The sequence below is a fragment of the Phragmites australis genome, chromosome 14, assembly GCF_958298935.1.
Source record: "Phragmites australis chromosome 14, lpPhrAust1.1, whole genome shotgun sequence".
In the NCBI taxonomy this organism is placed as follows: Eukaryota; Viridiplantae; Streptophyta; class Magnoliopsida; order Poales; family Poaceae; genus Phragmites; species Phragmites australis.
This window is the reverse complement of record NC_084934.1, coordinates 27,452,334-27,457,500: the sequence shown is the minus strand read 5'-3', so window position 1 is coordinate 27,457,500 and position 5,167 is coordinate 27,452,334.

Sequence of the window (5,167 nt, the reverse complement as noted above, 5' to 3'; positions counted from 1 at the left end):
CTGAACCAAACACGTCCTAAAAATATAGAGGGTGACAGATACACTCACTACTGACTGCAGAAAAGAATATTCTTACTCCGAGCAACTGCCGCTGACGGATACCAAGACACGGTTTCTCTACCGTGTCGATGTCGTATCAAGCAAAACACGCAACTCTCTCATACCGAGAAAGACGCCTTGAATCGGTCACACCTCTCTCTTGTTGGATTGAAGAAGATAGAGCTAGAAATACAATTCCACATGTCTTATTTACTTACGGTCTATATCAATTATCAAATTTTTTTATTGACACTCATCTATACGTAGATGATCTAACATATTTTATAATTTTGTTTACATATCCCTCTAATATAATTTAACACAAATAAATAATTTTGATAAACCTTACGTTCACAGGTACTAGTGGAATTTTATTGTTCGGGCATAGCCCTGCGAATCCGCGATCAGGCGCCCTGCTTGCCGATGGCTGGCCTGGAGCCCTGGACGCACGTACATGCTGCCTTTCTTTTCCCCTGTGCCGCGAAGGCTCCCTGCCCCGCGCCGCTCGAGCGGTGCCGCCCACGAGTTGGTGGTCAGCCGCCGGCCAGTGCCGAGTCGCTTTCCGACCGAGGCTCGCGGGCTTTTTTGCTGGCTATCCGACTGAAGTTACGTTCTGAGTTGCAACTCATGAGAGGTGCACGCAGCCGCCATCGACCGTGGGTGACTTGGGATGAGGACGCGGCGTACGTGCGGTCAGTCCGTGGCTTATCACCTTCCTCCCTCGGTTCTGATGAGGGTGGCTGGATAAGGTCGTGCAGAACCCTGCACAAGGATTGATCATCTGGAGTGGCTTAACAGGTAACAACGACAAGCCAGGACGGGAGGCAGTGAGACGAAGGTATTAAAATTGGGGAATTTTACGCTACATCACTTTTAATAAAGGACATTGGTTTCATTTGATCTAATGGTGTGGTGATCTTCTACCTTGCAAGAAGTAATATGTTACTATTGATCTTCTAAGAACTAATTTAGTCTTTGCACGCCATACTTTTGTATTAAATAGGTATCTCTAAACGGAAGTAATAAACGTGCACACGGAAACAGACTAATCAGAATTGATTCTTCCTTAAAAGAAGAATTAGCATTTGTCAGGGTTAGCTGCAACGTGAGTAGATTTTACATTAAAAAAAAAAAGATACAAACTTAATCAAACCTATTTACATTGAATCTTACACTAATTACTTTTGAATCTATATTTAAAATAATATTTTGTCAATATCGATTTATTTGTACAAAACATGAACATGATACTCTAGTTTAACTTGTCGATAAATTTTGTCTAAACATAGATATATCAAGTCTCAACATGACGAATGCCTTTCAATTTATTGTTTAACAGCATTTGGACTAATTAAATTTGGGAGAACCAAAGTAGCCACTTCCTACATGCACATCCAAGATCCGTTCACACTATTATTTCAAGATACGCCTCTTTTAATACCAGTATTTGGTATGGAAGGATAATACCAGTATTTAATGCATTCCTTAATATTTAGATTTATACTAATCCCAAATTAACCTTGATCAATTAATGGCTGAGATTCAAACCACTTCTTACCTCCACTGAGGTAAGAGGGTGTATCGTAAAAGGGCCCATTAAAATTCCGTCATTTAGTAAACTTCGGGTTAAAAAGAAATATTTAAAAAAAAATCACTGACATGTGAGATGTACAGAGCAAATGATGAAAAATAATTAAAATTTTGATAAAACATTGAAAATTTCAATCTTTTCGTTAGTAAAAAACTCGTAAAATGGAATTGAAATCCCTAATATATGTAACAGTGTATCGTCGGACTGCAGCACGTGCCCATCATCTAACGTGATTTTCTTCTCTGGCCTGGCTGGAAACGACAAGGAACTCAGTTCGCGTGCTGTCAGATGCTTTTGCATGTCTGCTCAGCAATATTTTCAATTCTCAGACAGGAAAAAACATGATTTGCATTGGGTTTCTCCTTTTTTTAGAGAAACAGGAGGTTTTATTCGTTATTCGGGGAAATTACATGCATGTCACTCTACAATACATGGAGGATTAAAGAGCCACACATGGCGGCCAAGAGCATGCATAATTTGCTAACTTATGAGCAGCTATATTTGCATATTGTCTTTCATTGTGAATTCCCACCCTTGGGCCTCTCTTTCGGTAATCATTGTTATGAAAATTTTCAATAATAAAAGTTTTATTGACTTTTATCATTACATAAAAAAGATACAATTATATAAGAATTCATTTCTAATCTCTTTACAGCTAGATGCATACCACCAAAGAAGAAAAGAGTATTAAAAACAAAAATACATAAAACAGTTTCGAGAACTTGCACCTACTACATTCTTTCAAACTCTTCCCTGCCTCCACACAGTCTAAGGGCAAACAAATCTTCCGCAAGGCAAAGAGCTTCATTACATGCTCATGGCTCCAAGGGTTGGATCCGTTACTCATAGGGTTGACAATGGGTCGGAGCGGGTTGAGTCTCCGTGGGTTTTAGACCCAGTGGGGGTGGGGACGGATGCAAAATTTGCTCTGCAGGGGTCACGGGTCAGGGACCCTATTAGTGTTCAGGTCAGACGTGAGGGTAGTTTTTTCGCTCACGGGCGTAGGCAAACGCTTGATAACGGCCACATAGTCGCCGCCCCAACCACCCCCACCTAACCCTAGCCTAGTAGCCCGCACCGTCGCCCACCTGCTGCGTCGTCGCTCCCGCTCGCTTGCCACCACCTGCCGCTCCCGCCCGTTCGCCGAGCCACCGCCCGTGCCCACCGCGACGCTCGACACTCAGATCCCACCCGCGGGCTCCCATCAAGTTTCAGGTCATCGCTGGGTTTAGAACCAGGGTTGAATTTTTATCCATTAGCAGTTTCATGGTGGAATCAGATTTCAAGTCGGATGCGTTCTTACTGCACCCAACTCTAACCCGTCCCATTACCTGGCCTAGTTACTCATTCGATATCATAGCACTTGCCGCCCAAATAGCACTGATGCGCAACTTGTTGCCCACACAGAGATACTGCCGCATCAACATTTATCTTCAAGTAATCACCGGAAGCCAGAACCAGGAAGGGAGTGTTCTTCTACTCCGCACCCCTGGTAGGCTGGTACAACAGTTTTTTTTTTCTTCGGGGTGATCATTTCCAGCTGTTCAACATAGCTTCGATGAAGCCAAAAGTTGACAGTGGGCTCTAGAACACCTCTTCGTTAATCGCCTCCCTACGAGTGCCAAGTTGCCACACATGTAATGAACAGTAAATGAAATCCTTGTGCTCCAGGCTCTCCGTCATAACAAATATCCATTCCTTTGGGTCAGCAAAGGTAGTGGCTTCAAAGAAACCTGTTACCTCCTTATCGAGCAGTGCCCAAACGCACTTTGACATGGTGTTGAATGGCTGAGCACAAGAGCTGTGGACCTGTGGTAGCTTCTGAAGATTGTCAACTCATGTGTCTACATCTATGGATTGGAAGGCATGGAGAAGGGTATTGATGATATTATGGTGTCACTGCCTGCAAAAAATGGTATATAATCTTCTTGATCTTTTGTGTTTGAGCAGTTTTTTTCTATGCAAGTGGTTCTGAAATTTGTTGCATGGTTGATAATGTTAGGAATTGAAAGGTTGGATTACAAAGAAACTGAAGAACAGAGCAATGACATGCGGAAGTCTACCAATTCTTGCATTTTCCAACCCGTCTTCCTTTTCTGTGTACCTCTGACAGTGATCATGATGTATGTATATGGCGTCGATAGCAATTATTTCCATTGTTTTATCATGGTTCTATTTTTTTAAAAACAAATTAGGCAGGAGAGCTGTCAATCTTATTGATAAAGAAGAAGTCCCGGTCGGAATCACGGTTCTAATTTGTAATTGTACTATTGAGAGTCGTGATTCTTTTACATATGATGATGCATTACTATGCAAGACTGAAGATACCTAAGTGAAACCCCACAAGTTAAAGGCTGTCGGTGCATTTCACTCTATAGAAAAACATATAACATTTTGTTTGCCAAATTGACCGTTTAAAGTTTTTATGGCGGGTTTCTCCACTTTCTGCACAGTAAGGAGCTACATTGGTACAAGTAATTAACTGAGAATGTCATCGCACAACAAAAAGACGCAAGCATTAGGTAGCATCAATATCGCGGTAAAAAGGGTTCTGTTACATCAGTTCTTACGGTTGTTAACATGTAGGATCCAATACTCGAAAAATACTCAATCAGAGCGGATGAATGAAAGCTAAATTCAAAATTTAAAACACTCCGATCAATATACAATTTTATTGCGATATACATTCTAGACAGACAATTATTATGTCACTAAAAGTGATGCATGGAAAGATCCAACCGTTGGATTGCCTTTAAAGTTTTCCTGCAGAAACTAGACAATCATACAAAACTATTCACATAAGAATCAGGTCGATCGGATATCTGAATTTAAAGATATAAAATTAGAACAAACCGTGATGGATTATGACGAAAATAGATCAAACGTAAATATCTTAAGAATTACAAAATTTTGACCAACCAATTTCTCACATAGTTACCTTGATGCTTGATAATAATTTTGAATGGATCAAACCAATACAAATTGTGACAAACAAAGGATGCACTGAAAATCACCATGCAACAAAAAACACAAAAAGCACAGAATTTTTTTTACATAATTTGATTTTTATTATATAGATAGGTTACAAGATGCGTCTCTACAATACCTCTAAAAGTTTTCTCGTGAACCCTAGATAAAACTCTCAAATCACCTATTTTCTCTCTCGGCTACTCTAAAAGTTAGCCCATGTGGTCCTCGTCGGTCTGTTCTATTCCCCCAAACCGATCGGCACAGTAACCTCGGCCGGCCGACAGCCGAAACCGACTTGGACCATCGGCCAGCTCCTGGCCGTTGGGCCACACGCCCACTTGTGCACGTCTCCTCTAGAGCCCACATGGGCTAACTCCCACTGGACTCCCGCTCGGGCTGAGTCTCGTCAGGAGCAGCACCCGCATGCTGGGCTTTCCCAGCCGGCTGCTCCCTCTGCTGTGCAGCCCGGGCTTCAACTCAGTAACCCACGACAAGCACAATACATGAGTTTTTTTTTAATATTTTTTCGATTAAAAATTTAAATAAATAGATTCCTCGTGAAAATAA